This window comes from Lethenteron reissneri, chromosome 45, assembly GCF_015708825.2.
Source record: "Lethenteron reissneri isolate LAM-NWPU_2019-01 chromosome 45, ASM1570882v1, whole genome shotgun sequence".
NCBI lineage: Eukaryota > Metazoa > Chordata > Hyperoartia > Petromyzontiformes > Petromyzontidae > Lethenteron > Lethenteron reissneri.
In genome coordinates, this window is record NC_083823.1 from 2698182 (window position 1) to 2715147 (window position 16966).

General features: G+C 50.4%; 1 long non-coding RNA gene across 1 annotated transcript in view; it reads left to right on the forward strand.

Annotated features, from left to right (window-relative positions):
• Positions 1 to 1676: 1676 nt before the first annotated feature.
• The window catches only part of LOC133353911 (uncharacterized), a 48222-nt gene continuing 32932 nt past the window's right edge, over positions 1677 to 16966 (forward strand). The window contains exons 1-2 of the long non-coding RNA XR_009756490.1: positions 1677 to 1863; positions 6799 to 7548. This is a non-coding gene — a long non-coding RNA (uncharacterized LOC133353911). The remainder of the gene's footprint in view (positions 1864 to 6798; positions 7549 to 16966) is intronic.

The following is a 16966-nucleotide window of genomic DNA, read 5'->3' on the forward strand; positions in this document are numbered from 1 at the left end:
GAGGGGCCACTTTAGCCAGCACCTGTGACAGGTCATAGAAGGCATCTGACTCATCGGCCTTGCCTGCATCCTTCCATGGATGTTCATCTTCGGTGGGGGCATAAGTAACCACGACCACCACTCCTCGCCTCTGGTTGATGGGAAGGCGAGTCAAAAGTAGCCTGGGGCTTACAGCTCCCCAAACCTCACCGCTACGCTCCCACGCCTCCTTCATTCTTTTGTTCAGAAGAGCCACTCCCTGTTGTTTGGCAGTCTCCTACCCCGAGTAGAGGACTGTCCACCCCTCATGGTGGCAGGAGCCAGAGCCGGTCCACCATACCTCTTGAATACCACAGAGATCCAAGAGGTATCGGTCCAGCTCCCGACAGAGGAGTGGCAGCCTCTCCTCCGCAGTGAGCGTTCGAACATTCTACTTGGTCATCCGAAGTGGCTTTTTGTTCTTTCTGGAGGAGCCCCGAGGGTGAGGATTCAGTCACCTGGCTCCGCCACCCCCACCTCCGCCTGTCATCTAGAAACGTGATGGGGTTCAACAATGATGACGTCATCCTGCACTATTTAATACTGGAAGCAGGTGGATGGCTTCACTATTCTGGCAAATCGCCCGCAGATGCTGAATGTAATTTCCAGCAAAACGTCGTACTCAAATTGTAAATGTTGTGGATCCATTCTTCAACACAACGGTGGGCTAGAGTAGTGAACTATTTGTCTTTTGTCAATGTGACACATTTCTTACTGATTTGCCATGTCGGGTGGTGGAGGGTTGCGACGCATTTATGAACAACTCTACCAGGAATGCATCCATAATCTGTTATTATGAATAATACTGGTCTTGAAAGCTAGCGTGTTAAACTGAATCCCGATTGTCTCGGATTAATCTTGCCTCGACAAAGTTGCTTGTGTACAAGCTTCCCCACAAGTATTGACAATACCGTATGGGCAATTTTTGTGCATATTGGATGGGTGGGTGTTTTAATGGGTGGGTGTTTGCATGGGTGGGTGTTTGGTATGGTGTATGGCTGGGTGGGTGTTTGGATGAGGGTGGGTGTTTCGCTGGGTTGGGTGTTTGCATGGGTGGGTGTTTGGTATGGTGTTTGGCTGGGTGGGTGTTTGGATGAGGGTGGGTGTTTCGCTGGGTTGGGTGTTTGCCTAGGTGGGTGTTTGGTATGGTGTTTGGCTGGGTGGGTGTTTGGATGATGGTGGGTGGATAGCTGGGTTGGGTGTTTGCATGGGTGGGTGATTGGTATGGTGTTTGGCTGGGTGGGTGTTTGGATGATGGTGGGTGGATAGCTGGGTTGGGTGTTTGCATGGGTGGGTGTTTGGTATGGTGGGTGTTTGGATGTGTGGGGGTTTGGTTGGGTAGGTGTTTCGATGGGTGGGCATTTGGCTGGTTGGGCATTTGGCTGGGTGGGCATTTAGTTGGGTATTGAGATGGGTGGCGGTTTGGGTGGCTGGGTGGATTTTCTGGTAGGGTGGCTTTCCTGAATGAGCGAGCTCACCCGAGTGTTTTTTTTTCTCTCTTGCAAGGCAAGGCAGTGGCTGTCACTCACACCCCACCGACCACCCAAATCAGACACCACACACACACACCCACGCGAACCATTGGACCGACGCGATGGGCGAGGTCAGCGTTAGTGGGCGGTGTGACTGGCCCTTTTTCGAAGACAGTGCTACGACGATTGGCTCTGCAGTGATATTCCTGGATAGGGGAAGGGTTTTTTTCTTTCAAAACCAGTGGGCCGATGCTGCAGTTGGTGCCGTGGTAGAGGGAAATAATGTGCTCCACGTATTTATATGGAGGGTTAGTGTGCGTATACGAAGGCGGATACTGTACGTTCAAGCGTGCTGCTGAATGGTGATTTTTCGGTAGGTGTCTCTGTTTTTGTGTGTGCAGAGGACAAACGCATCGGCACACAAAGACATTTGAACACACCCGTACACATGTGCGGCGCACATACACACCCGTACATATACATACGCGTACGGGACGTGAACTCACGCACCGACACATCCACACACGTGTCAGACACGTACAGACGAATGTCCATACACATACACGCATGTCGGCACGTGTGTGGCAGTACGCGTAGACTGTAGTAGCTATGTGCATACACAATCACACACACGTACAGTCATAGATAGTGTGCATTTCACCGTGTAGCCTTAACAGACTGTAGGGGCAAGTGCTGTTAGCGAGTACCTATGAAGGCCGGCACGGCACACGAGGGGGTGGGTGGCCAACACCACGCCCGACCGCCTTTGTCTCCCCAGTGGCGATGTTTACGCACCGTACCAGGTACACATTTGAGGCTGAGTCGACCTAGGGGAGGCCCGGGACCGGTTCAGATAATCGTTACTGGTGTTGGCCGTGAGCGGGAATCGAACTCGGGTCGCCGGGTTCGTAGCGCAGCGTGGCGCTAACCACTCCACCACCGCTCCTCATAACACTCATATATGGACATGTGCGTACATACAGTACACGCATGTGCACATACAGTACACGCATGTGCACGTACAGTACACACTCGCTGATACGGTGGCGGCGTTGTGCAGAATCGAAGTAACACAACAAAATAAGCAGACAAAATGCGTTTGCGTTGTTAACTCACGTATCTTGTATTGTTTATATTTGTGCACATCCACGACCCCGGACCGGTTTCCACACGCTGTGTCTCATCAGCAGCCTCAGACTTGCTGAGCCACTGGTTTAACACGAGGAACACTATGGACCGGTTTCCACACGCTGTGTCTCATCAGCAGTCTCAGACTTGCTTGAGCCACTGGTTTAACACGAGAAACACTATGGACCGGTTTCCACCCGCTGTGTCTCATCAGCAGTCTCAGACTTGCTGAGCCACTGGTTTAACACGAGGAACACTATGGACTGGTTTCCACACGCTGTGTCTCATCAGCAGTCTCAGACTTGCTTGAGCCACTGGTTTAACACGAGGAACACTATGGACTGGTTTCCACACGCTGTGTCTCATCAGCAGTCTCAGGCTTGCTTGAGCCACTGGTTTAACACGAGGAACACTATGGACTGGTTTCCACACGCTGTGTCTCATCAGCAGTCTCAGACTTGCTGAGCCACTGGTTTAACACGAGGAACACTATGGACTGGTTTCAACACGCTGCGTCTCATCAGCAGTCTCAGGCTTGCTTGAGCCACTGGTTTAACACGAGGAACACTATGGACTGGTTTCCACACGCTGTGTCTCATCAGCAGTCCCAGGCTTGCTTGAACCACTGGTTTAACACGAGGAACACTATGGACTGGTTTCCACACGCTGTGTCTCATCAGCAGTCTCAGACTTGCTGAGCCACTGGTTTAACACGAGACACACTATGGACTGGTTTCCGCACGCTGTGTCTCATCAGCAGTCTCAGACTTGCTTGAGCCAATGCTGAACTGCCAGATCTTTATAGACAAAGACCCTCTCTGTCAAATATTGGTCCTGGTTTGACGCAAAACGATATAATGCACAACACAGAATACACATAATACTCATTAGCGTGGAGAATATCCAATAACAAAGTCAGAATCTTTATGCAGACTGGAGGAATCCGATGAGCTATGAAGCTCTTGATGACAATGTCCAGTATTTCACAGGTAGAACGGGTAAGCAAGACCTGTTTGACTTAAAAAAAAAACTATATATTATTGTTCACATATCCCCATCTGCCCCATGTGGACTACGGGATGTGTGAAAACATCACGGGAAGGTGTTGACTTTGGACTGTGCAGTACACAGCACGTACTGCAACTATACCGTGCGTGTGTACAGGGGCAGGAGGCAGTCTGTGGCCGTGTTATGATAATTGGAGCATCTGGTTTGCACGCACAAAGACACGGTACACCATCACGTCTCTACACACGCGTAGCAGTCGGCGGCACGGTGGCTTGGAGATGTTAACTACCTCGCCTGGTACACAGGAGGTCGTGGGTTCCATCCCGACCCTGACGCCTGCAGTATATTTGGAGTTTGCGTCTCTCTCTGTCATCATCATCACGGTAGCTATGAGATGTTAACTACCTCGCCTGGTACACAGGAGGTCGTGGGTTCGATCTCGACCCTGACGCCTGCTGTATACAGTATTTGGAATTTGCGTCTCTCTCTCTCTCATCATCATCACGGTGGCTAGGATATGTTAACTACCTCTCCTGGTGTGCAGGAGGTCGTGGATTCGATCTCGCCCCTGATGCCTGCTGCTGCATATTTTGAGTTTTTGTGTCTCTCTCTCATCATCATCACGGTGGCTAGGAGATGTTAACTACCTCGCCTGGTGTGCAGTAGGTCGTGGATTCGATCTCAATCCTGACGCCTGCTCTATATTTGGAGTTTGCGTCTCTCTCTCATCATCATCACGGTGGCAAGGAGATGTTAACTCCCTCGCCTGGTACACAGGAGGTCGTGGGTTCTAACCCGACCCTGACGCCTGCTGTATATTTGGAGTTTGCGTATCTCTCTCATCATCATCACGGTGGCTATGAGATGTTAACTACCTCGCCTGGTGTGCAGGAGGTCGTGGGTTCTAACCCGACCCTGACGCCTGCTGCTGTATATTTGGAGTTTGTGGTGTCTTTCTCTCGCTCCCCGTGGTCGCGTGGATTTTTCTCCGGTTCCTCCGGGGTTTTCCCTCCACATTTAGAATCGACATCACTCGTTCGGAGTATTCGGCTGCCATAAATGTCCACGCGATGCTCAGCCCACTTCGTTGAGCTATCATCTGTGGCGAGGTCGCTTCTGAAAAAAAGCAACTAACACAGTTCCGTGGGTCCTATCTGGTGAAACAAAAGTAGTTTTTTTTTTAACATGACCGCATGTTTCGATTTAAAGCTTTCGTGACTGCAGGGATTCATCTTCTTGGTTCTTTCGGTAAAGTCACGTAGAAGGGAAATAATAAAATAATAAAAATAAAACATAATAAAATAATTCTCACGACGTTTCGGCCACAACGCAAGCAGCCGTCCTCAGGTGGAGAGCAGGCCTGTCGGGGAGAGAGCGATTCAGACGCTGTCTCCCCGACAGACCTGGTCTTCACCAGTGCCTGACACTGTCTTCTCGACAGACCTGTTCTTCACCTGAGGACGGCTGCTTGCGTTGTGGCCGAAACGTCGTGAGAATTATTTTATTATGTTTTATTTTTATTATTTTATTATTTCCCTTCTACGTGACTTTACCGAAAGAACCAAGAAGATGACCGCACGTGTCGCCTGAACTGCCGGGGTAAGTTAGCGAGCACCTATGAAGGTCGGCACGGCACACGAGATGGGTGTGTGGCCAGCACCACGCCCGGCCGCCTTTGTCTCCCCGGTGGCGATGCTAGCACGTCGCAGCCAGGTGTGTTTTCATTTGAGGCTGAGTCGACCTAGGGCAGGCCCAGGACCGGTTCAAATATTCGCTATCACTCTTTAATTGCTCGTGCACGAGAATCGAACTCGGGTGGGCCGCGTTAACCACTGCGCCACCGCTCCCCACAACAACAACAGCCATTCGTCACAAGTGGCGGTGACGTCGGCACGGCGCTCGTGCCAGGCTAGGTGCACTTTAAGGCCACGTGAAGTGTCGAAGGCAGGTCACTGGACAGACCCGGTTGCCCATGGCTTGACTGAGATGACCGGCAAATGCACCACCTGTGCTCCCCCATTGTGCTACCTGGCTGCGTTTTATCCGCCCAGCGCTCTATTTGTTGTTGTGAGCGTCGCCCTCCCGCTGTTGCTGGAGGGCGACTGCCTCCAGTAGCGTCGTTCACGAGCCTCCTCCACAGAGGCCGATCTTGACACCGCTGGTTACCAGTCTTCGGCAAGTCCGCGCAGCTCCACATCCTCCTACACCAAATCAGCTCCATCTCTTCTCTGGCCCGTGTCCGTGCCCGCTGGGCCCCCTCGATGCGGCCAAATAAAACCTGCTTGGCCATGCGGTGGCCGGGCATGTGGGCTACATGACCCAGCCAAAGTCAGCCTTGGCTGCCGGAGGAGCTCACCGATGGGGCTTTGTCCAGATCTTTTGTCCAAACATTTCAAATATCAGCAGCATGGTCACGCGGCTGATGAAAAGATAATGCCGCTCGAATGATTTATTCAGAGCGAGATCTCTGCTGCCAAACCGTAGCTGGGCATGAGCACACTGCCCAGGTATGGTAACTCCTGCATGGATATGCATATAGCCTCTCCAGACCGTTTGGGAAAGTACTGTTAGCACACGAGGAGGAGTGGGTGGCCAGCACCACGCCCGGCCGCCTTTGTCTCCCGAGTGGCGATGATTTTACACACCGCACCAGGTACTCATTTGAGGGCTGAGTCGACCTAGGGGAGGCCCAGGACCGGTTCAGATAATCGTCACCGGTGGTGTTCGCCGTGAACGGGAATCGAATTCGGTTCGCCTGGTTCGTAGCGCAGCGCTGCCACTTGCCCCACATCCACACGGACCCACACACACCAGACAAAGATCCCCCGTATAGCCTGTAACAGACTTTTGGGGCAAGTGCTGTTAGCGAGTAGCACCGATGAAGGGCAGAACGGGTACACGAGGGGGGTGGGTGGACAGCACCACGCACTCGTACACACGGACACACACACCACACACACGGTGACACACACACGGTGACACACCACACACACGGGGACACACGGATACACACCACACACACGGTGACACACACACGGGGACACACACCACATACTGGGTGACACACGGGGACACACGGAGCGCGTGTGTAATAGGAGGAGTAGCGAAGGCGATGCTGCTGCTGATGTGTCATCATAGCCCCGTGTGCGCGCACACACACACATCCACATAGACACACATCCACATAGACACACATCTACATAGACACACATCCACATAGACACACATCCACATAGACACACACATCCACATAGACACATCCACATAGACACACATTCACATAGACACACATCCACATAGACACACATCCACACACACACACATCCACACAGACACACATCCACATAGACACACATCCACATAGACACACATCCACACACACACACATCCACATAGACACACATCCACATAGACACACATCCACATAGACACACACATCCACATAGACACACACATCCACATAGACACACATTCACATAGACACACATCCACATAGACACACATCCACATAGACACACATCCACATAGACACACATCCACATAGACACACACACTATACAGACCCACAAAGACTCACCCACAGACTCACACACACAAAGACTCACACACACAAAGACTCTCACACACACACTCTCACATACAAAGACACGCACACACGCACACAACCACATAGACACACATCCACATAGACACATCCACATAGACACGCACACATTCACACAGACCCACACACACCACACACAGACCCACACACACCACACACACCCACACACACCACACACAGACCCACACACACCCACACAGACTCTCACACCCACACAATCACACACACACCGGCTCGCACACAGACTCGCTGCGCGGAGAAGGGAGGGAGGGAGCATCGTGGACACGCGCATGGAACAAGAGGAGGACAACACGCACGGTGAGGCCGGTTCCACGCTGCCGTGTCCGTGCGTGTACCTGTGTGTGTGTACCTGTGTGTGTGTCTCCGTGTCTGTATGTACCTGTGTGTGTCTCCGTCGACCAGTGGCACCTGGGTCTGCCCCGTGACCTCCTGCCAGCGGGCTTTCGACACTTCACGTGGCCTCAAGGTGCACTTGGCCTGGCACAAGCATCGTGGTGACGTCACCGCCACTTAGTGGCGAATGGCGGTTGTTGTTGTTGTTGTGTCTCCGTGTGTCTCCGTGTGTGTGTCTCCGTGTGTGTGTCTCCGTGTGTGTGTCTACGTGTGTGTGTACCTGTGTGTGTGTCTCCGTGTGTGTGTCTTCGTGTGTGTCTCTCCGTGTGTGTGTACCTGTGTGTGTGTCTTCGTGTGTGTACCTGTGTGTGTGTCTACGTGTGTGTCTCTCCGTGTGTGTGTGTCTCCGTGTCTGTATGTACCTGTGTGTGTGCACGTGTCTCCGTGTGTAGTCTACGTGTGTGTACCTGTGTGTGTGTGTCTACGTGTGTGTCTCTCCGTGTGTGTGTCTCCGTGTCTGTATGTACCTGTGTGTGTGCACGTGTCTCAGTGTGTGTACCTGTGTGTGTCTCTCCGTGTGTGTGTACGTGTTGTGGGGAGCGGTGGGTGTAGTGGTTAGCGCTACGCTGCGCTATGAACCCGGCGACCCGGGTTCGATTCCCGCTCACGGCCAACACCGGTGACGATTATCTGAACTGGTCCAGGGCCTCCACCTAGGTCGACTCAGCCTCAAATGAGTATCTGGTGCGGTGTGTAAACATCGCCACTGGGGAGACAAAGGCGGTCGGGCGTGGTGCTGGCCACCCACCCCCTCGTGTACCGTTCCAGCATTAATAGGTGCTCGCTAACAGCACTTGCCTCCACAGTCTGTTAAGGCTACATGGGGGATCTTTGTCTTATCTTTGTGCACGTGTGTGTGTGTGCACGTGCTGTATGTGTGTACACGTGTTGTCTGTGTGTGTACACGTGGTGTGTGTGTACACGTGCTGTATGTGTGTGTGTACACGTGCTGTATGTGTGTGTGTACACGTGCTGTATGTGTGTGTGTACACGTGCTGTATGTGTGTGTGTATGTGTGTGTACACGTGGTGTGTGTGTGTACACGTGGGGTGTGTGTGTACACGTGGTGTGTGTGTGTACACGTGGTGTGTGTACACGTGGTGTGTGTACACGTGGTGTGTGTGTACACGTGGTGTGTGTGTGTACACGTGGTGTGTGTGTACACGTGGTGTGTGTACACGTGGTGTGTGTGTGTACACGTGGTGTGTGTGTACACGTGCTGTGTGTGTGTACACGTGGTGTGTGTGTACACGTGCTGTATGTGTGTGTGTGTACACGTGGTGTGTGTGTGTGTACACGTGGTGTGTGTGTGTACACGTGGTGTGTGTGTACACGTGCTGTATGTGTGTGTGTGTACACGTGGTGTGTGTGTGTACACGTGCTGTATGTGTGTGTGTGTACATGTGTGTGTGTGTGTACACGTGGTGTGTGTGTAAGTGTAGCGATTAGCGCGCTGCGCTACGAACCCGGCGACCCGAGTTAATTTCCTGCTCAGGGCCAACACCAGCGACTGATTATCTGAACCTGTCCCGGGCCTCCCTCTAGATCGACTCGGCCTCAAACGAGCACCCGATGCGGTGTGTGGTAAACATCGCCACTGGGGGAGACAAAGGCGGCCGGGCGTGGCGCTGTCCACCCACCCCCTCGTGTGCCACAGTGCCGGTAGCCTTTGTAAGGTGCCCGTGAACGGCACTTGCCCCAGCAGCCTGCTGCAGGCTACACGGGGGATCTTTGTCTTTGTCTCCGCGTGTCCCTTTGTGTCCGTGGCGGCCTTCAGAGGGGTCCGCTCACAGCACTCGCGCCCACGGTCTGATCACGGATCTGTGTGTGTCTGTGTGTGTCTGTGTGTCTGTCTGTGTGTGTGTCTGTGTGTGTGTGTCTATGTGTGTGTGTGTCTGTGTGTGTGTGTGTGTCTATGTGTGTGTGTGTCTGTGTGTCTGTGTGTGTCTGTGTGTCTGTCTGTGTGAGCGTGTGTGTGTCTGTCTGTGTGTCTGTCTGTGTGTGTGTCTGTGTGAGCGTGTGTGTCTGTGTGTGTGTCTGTGTGTGTGTCTGTGTGTGTCTGTGTGTGTGTGTCTGTCTGTGTGTCTGTCTGTGTGTGTGTGTCTGTGTGAGCGTGTGTGTGTGTGTCTGTGTGTGTGTCTGTGTGTCTCTGTGTGTGTGTCTGTGTGTCTGTGTGTGTGTCTGTGTGTCTGTGTGTGTGTCTGTGTGTGTGTCTGTGTGTGTGTGTCTGTGTGTGTGTCTGTCTGTGTGTGTCTGTGTGTGTGTGTCTGTCTGTGTCTGTCTGTGTGTGTGTGTCTGTGTGAGCGTGTGTGTGTGTCTGTGTGTGTGTCTGTGTGTCTCTGTGTGTGTGTGTCTGTCTGTGTGTGTGTGTCTGTGTGTCTGTCTGATGCCTTTGTTTTTCAGTACTGTACCCACGCATATCGGTATCCGTGCCAGCCTCTGTCTGTGTGTGTGGGTTGTATCGCTGTGTGCGGTGTCTTTGTGTAGGTCTTGGTTTGTGTGTCTCTGCCTTGGTCTCTCCCTGTCTCCGTGTCTTGCTGTGTGTACGTGCTTCTGTGTCTCCACGTGTCTCTGCCCTCGTTTTTGTGCCCGTTTGTGTGTGTGTATTTGTGTGTGTGTGTCTTTGTGTGTGTGTGTCTTTGTGTGTGTGTATTTGTGTGTGTGTGTATTTGTGTGTGTGTGTATTTGTGTGTGTGTGTATTTGTGTGTGTGTGTCTTTGTGTGTGTGTGTCTTTGTGTGTGTGTGTCTTTGTGTGTGTGTGTATTTGTGTGTGTGTGTCTTTGTGTGTGTGTCTTTGTGTGTGTGTATTTGTGTGTGTGTGTCTTTGTGTGTGTGTGTCTTTGTGTGTGTGTGTATTTGTGTGTGTGTATTTGTGTGTGTGTGTCTTTGTGTGTGTGTGTGTCTTTGTGTGTGTGTGTATTTGTGTGTGTGTATTTGTGTGTGTGTGTAACCCGTTATCACTACTTCTGTTTTTAATGCCTCCTTGTGTCTGGCTGTCCACGTGTATGTTCGTCTTCATGGCTGTCTGTGTGTCTGTATGTGTGTCTGTATTTGTGTGTGTGTGTCTGTATTTGTGTGTGTGTCTGTATTTGTGTCTTGTGTGTCTGTATTTGTGTGTGTGTCTGTATGTATGACTCCATCTCTTTGGCTTTGTCACTGTGCGTCTGTCTTTGTGCGTGTCTCCGTGTGTAGCTGTGTGTCTGCCTGTGTCTCGCTGCTGTTGTCTTTTTATCCGTGTGTTGGTCTCATTGTGTCACGGTCCGCCTGTCTCGGTGTGTGTGTGTTGTCTCAGCATAATTGTTTAATTGTCTCCGTGTCTCTTTGTGTATCCGAGTGTGTCTGTCTTTCTGCCTCGCTGTCTGTCTTGGTTTATTTTCGCCTTGTCTCTCCCTCTCTGCGCGTGTCTAAGTGCGTGTCTGTCATTTTTGTATCTCTGTGTCTCTACTTGTCTTTACAGTCTGTACTGATGCGTCTGTTGTGCCTTTTAGTCGATACGTGTGAACCGCCAACTCTAATGTCTCGCTAGAATGTCTCCATCTTCCTGTTTGTCTTTATGCCATAACCCTACGTTGTGTCTACATTGGATTGCCCGCTCCATTATATCTGATATATCGCTCACTGGGAGGTCGCTCATTCTTTTATGCTGCCCCCAATGTCTGGGAATCTCGACCCCCCCCCCCCAGCCATTGATGGTATCGACTCCCTGGCCCACGTTCAATGACCTGGGGCATTAGTCTGCCAGTAGCGGGGGGGGGGGGGGGGGCGATGATGATTGCCTTGTACAGTCCCAATTGAGTTTTCGAATCCGGCATTTGTTTGAGTCTACAAGCGCTCCCAGCAAAGGAACGTGGAATTTCCACGCCTGTCTTGGGCACCGCTCCATAATCACTGTAGGTAGGGGGGGATACTTTGACATTTTGACCTTGGCTTGATGATACGTAGTTTGTACATCTGTAAGGATACACGGTGTGAACAGCTTTCATAGCTTCGTCTCTGCATCAGTCGGCCTGTCACAGCGTGCTCCCGAGTAATTTGCGTCACAAACAGTCGAGTGAGGGCTCAATCCCTCGGGAATAACTCGAGGACCGATGGTATTGAAGATGAAGTTGTATTCATCCAGATGAATATTCGGCCGGGTGGCTCAGCGGTACAGCGAGCAGCTGCTCGCGATTGGAAGGTTGCGAGTTCAAATCCTGGTTGGGGGGGTTGACTCGGTCCATCATCCCTCTGGGGTCGATACAGTTGCTACTGTAATTTTTTTGGGGAAGTCAATGTTCGTTGTCCTATGGAGAGACGCGCCCCTGCCATATGAACGTGACATTTCCTCCACTGACCGCAGGGCTGTAAATGAGAAATGAGCACCGATGTGTCAATGCTTATTTCAGCAGGAAATTGCTTTGCATGTTTTGTGCAAAACCGAAGACCTTTAACCAAAACTGAATTTTTTTGGGCTTAGATCGTGCGAATATAAATATGTCATAAACCCAACCCAGGATGGCTTCTTCACAATGCTGGCAATCGCCTGATGATGTGTGGTGTAATCACCAGCGAACCGTCGTTAACTCAAATTGTAAATGTTGTGGTTTTACTCTCCAACACAGCGGTGGTGCTGAAGTTGCCACGTTCTGTTCACGTGACAAACCTTACTAATTGGCTGTGTGCCGGGTGGAGGTGGCTTCACGACACATTCATATTTCCGCAATCTAACCCAGAAAAATCAAAGCGCGTTTTAATGAATGTGGGAGAAAGTGCTTCGGTGTGGTGGCTGGAGACTGCGGGAGGCACGGGGGGGTGGGGGGGGAGCTGTCACATTCATCGATTTGAAACTATTTCTCTGAACCGAGCTCGTGGATTGAGTAGAATAATCCAACTTATCATCATCGTCGTGGTCGTCATCACGGTTCATGGGCAGGTAGCCCGCAGGTTTCTACTGCACGTTTCATCACTTGTTTCCAAAATATACAAATTCCATTACATTCGCAATTTTAACGCTTTCTATTATTCTTTCTCAGTGTCCGCCCATCCAAATACACTCCTCTTTGTCTTTTCCACATTAATCCTCAAGTCCTGCATCCTTTTCTGACCCATGCAGCGTATGAAAACTTTCCTGCGGTACTACGTAGCTTTCTTCCATCAGATGTGTGATCCAGCGTGTGTGTGTGTACATATAGGCTACACCACCGCAGGGGAGCGGTGGTGTAGCGGTTAGCGCGCTGCGCTACGAACCTGGCGACCCGGGTTCGATTCCCGCTCACGGCCAACACCAGTGACGATTATCTGAACCGGTCATGGGCCTCCCCTAGGTTGACTCAGCCTTAAATGAGTACCTGTGTAAACATCGCCACTGGGGAGACAAAGGCAGTCGCGGCGTGGTGCTGGCCACCCACCCCCTCGTGTACCATTCCGGCCTTCATAGGTGCTCGTTAACAGCACTTGCCCCTACAGTCTGTTAAGGCTATACGGGGGATCTTTATCTTTATATACTCCTGTAATTAGAAACGTGGAGGGACGGCGTTCTCACCGTTCCGAGTGCCGGCCAAGACCGGATTTCTGTGTAATTTACAAAATGTCATTTCATAGGCGACCAATATTTACTTTTCTGATAATGTCGGGAGATTATAGGTAACCCCTAAAAAAAAATGTAGTTTCAAATTTACGTTTTGGGTGATTACTTTTCTCAGTCGTCTTGAGATGTTGATTTTGGGTATCGGGTGAGCACAGAGTGGTGACTGTGAGCGATTGGTGAGTGGTGTTAGGTGAGGTTCTAGATTTTAAGCTTTCGTGACTGCAAGGATTCATACTCTTCGTTTTTTCGGTAAAGTCACGTAGGTAAAAAATTTGAAATAAAAATTAATAAAAAATAAAATAATAAAAAATCACGACGTTTCGGAGGCAACACAAGTCTCCGTCATCAGGTGGGACCGTCACAGCCAGATTTGCTGTATCAAGTGAGGCCTACGTGACTTTACCGAAAAAAACTAAGAGTTAGGTGGGGTTGTCAGTCAATCGGTGGGTGTCCGGTGGGTGGTGAGTGTCTCAGGCAGGTGAGTGTTGTGTATCTGGTCATTGTCTAGAGAGAAATGAGTGTTTGGCGAATATCTGGTGACTGGTGACTTTCTGGTGAATGTATTAGGAAACTGGCTAGCGTTGGTGTCTGGTGTGTGGTGAATGTGAGTGGTGAGTGTCAGGTGAGCTGGAGTGATGAGAGTCAATTACCCCTTCCATAGAGGGCAGATTGCCCTGCGGTTTATATATTCCCCATGTGTGTGAAATGACTCAACTGTGCTGAACGTACACAAAGACAAACACAGACAAAGATCCCCCGTGTAGCCTTAACAGACTGTTGGGGCAAGTGCTGTCAGCGAGCACCTATGAAGGCCAGAACGGCACACGAGGAGGTGGGTGGCCAGCACCACGCCGGCTTTGTCTCCGCAGTGACGATGTTTACACATCGCACCAGGTACTTATTTGAGGCTGAGTCGACCTAGGGGAGGCCGAGGACCGGTGCAGATAATCATCACTCGTGTTGGCCGTGAGCGGGAATCGAACCCGGGTCGCCGGGTTCGTAGCGCAGTGCGCTAACCGCGACACCACCGCTCCCCACACACGACACACACACACAGACACACTCACAGACTTTGATTGCTATCCACATTCATTGCGCGCAATTCCGCACTAAAAGCCTCTCCATTGAAATGCTCCCAACGAATGCTTCTGGCTCCTTTTGTTTGAATCGGAGGAGCCCTTTTTAGAATGACAATAAAAAACAACCCCCCCCTCCAGGCATCCCATAGCCAACACCCCCAACCTAAGCATTAGCCCTCACCCCAACCTCACAGCAACCCCCCCCCCCCATTCACAAGAAAACCTCTCTTTTCTCCCACATCCCCACCCCCCTCCACAAGAACAACCTCACAATTGGAGGTGTTTCGGAGGGACCGCCGTTCCAGAGTAGCTGAGCCAGGCACCGAGATTGCAATCCCGAATTCGAATCATCGGTTTCGTGCGACCTCCATCCGGGTTGAACTGATTTCAAGTGTAGCAAGTTGTTGATGGCCTTGGCCCGGTCACCAGAAACTGTGCACACACACACACAACAAACCAGCCCCCCCACCCCTCAAATAAAATATGCTCTTCACTGTATGGGGATCATCCCGTCTTGAAGAACTAAAGCTCTAATGTTTGTTCAACTGCGCAGAGTGACGATAATACGATACTCCGCTAAATCACTGCGTACATTCTGGCAGTCGTGCGTATGAATGCGCCAGAAAGTAAAACGTGCTTAAGTGTATGTACACAAGGGAGCAGACATTGCAGCTATGACGATTTTCACCTGAAGACGAACGCTTGCGTTGCGTTCGAAACGTCGTGATTTATTTTATTTCTACCCACGTGACTTTACCGAAAGGACCAAAGAGTATGGATTTTTGCAGTCACGAAAGCTTCAACTCAAAATTATATGTACACACCTGCATAAATTTGCCTCGGTATTCGTTCTCGGTCCTTTGCCAGTCCACTGCTGGATGAAGGCCTACACCAGTGCTGTGTAGGTCGCGACGGATGTTTGACTATACTTCACCATGCTGGTTCAGTGCGGGCTGGGGAAGGGATTGAGCGGTTCAGAGCCAGCTAGAATATCTACCCGCCACACCGATGTTAGACCTGACCAAAAGTTGAGCTCAGACCTCCAGGGTTTGATGGCACAGTGTAGCAATCACCGTGCCCATGTATGGTCCATTGAGTCTGAATTAATGGGATTTCACCAAAGCACAAGCGTTTAAAGCTCAAGGAATTATAAGCAGAGCCATGCAAGTTTAGACGAGACACATTAAACATTTGATTGTGTCTGGCCATCCTCTGTTAATCTTACCTTTAATGATCGGATCTCTGGGTACGTGTGTGTGAATGTCGTCATATACGATCAGACACTCATAACTACAGTAATCCAAAAATGTGTATTATTCAACAAAGAAATTTTGTTTGACGACTTGATTCAACTTCTTATATTTAAAGACGTACCCATCGGAAACCGCTCCGTTTTAAGATTCCGTTCCTTTCCATTAGAAAGAACACACATTTATGAACTTAATACTCTGAGGGGAAGCTCCTGTCTCTTACCGTTCTCAAATTATTCAGATTTGAACATCATAAAATACCATTTTTTTCGTTAAAAACCGTTTGAGTCAGAAATATCTCAAATAACAATAAAAGATAGAAAAACGGTTTTCGCTTTCATTTTATTTTCAGTTTAACGCTTTCAAACTAAGAAACCCGCAATATTATATGTTGAACGGTTTCTAAAGGACACCATGCACATTAACATGTTTGTGGGGCACTTAAAATCGAGATTTGGAGGCCTTAAAATGAAAAGTCACGGATTTCCAGATGGTTCTGTTGGTTGTGGTCTAAAAGCTACCTGTGTACCACATTGCAGCTTCCTACCTTGTCGAGAAGTACCCTAGAGGATTTTGAGACATACAGATGAAGGTCTTTATTGATATAGATGACTGGGATGTGTGTGTGTGTGCGCATGCGTATCTATGTGATTCGGTCGGTCCTTTAGACCCAAGTGCGTATGCATGTGCGTGTGGGTGCATATCCGTTGTATTGGGGACGTGGTAATGTGTTGATTAGTGCACGGTGCTTACAGGCCTGGCGATCCGAGTTCAATGCCTGCTCGCAGCCAACATCCGCGACGAATATCTCATCCAGTCCTGGGCCAGCCCTCCGCGAGCATTAAATACGGGTACCTGATGTGTGCAAACATCAGCACCGGGGAGACAAAGGCGGCCGGGGGTGGTTCTGACCACATCGCCCACTCAATAGACGCCCCCGTGCAAAACTTTCTCCAGCAGTCTTTAAGGCTATACGGGGGATCTTTGTTGCTTAAGCGCATGTGTTTCTGCGCGTGCTAAACGCGTGCATCTGTGGGCATCTTTGGGGTTGTGTGTATTCATGTCGGTATGCGTTTTGCGGTTGTTGAGTGCGTGGGTTGTTTGTTTGAATAGGCTTCCCTGCACGTGGAGCGGAACGTCGGACATTGTGCCAAACAACACTCGGTACAACGCAAACACGGGTCGTAGAGCTGTGCAGCGCAACTGCACAAGTAACTTAGCCGAGTTTTGTTTCTTAGTCCCGGATTGAATTGGAAAAAAAATGAACTCGTAAAAACAAAGTTTTTCACTATAAATCCTTTATATGCGTGCCAGCCCACATTGGTCTTTGAAACGGGCGGCTAGAGTCCTCTCGTCCTCTGGCTTGAGATGGCTGCCACCTATGGGTCAGATGATTGCCTGCCACCATTAAGCAAATGGTAATTAA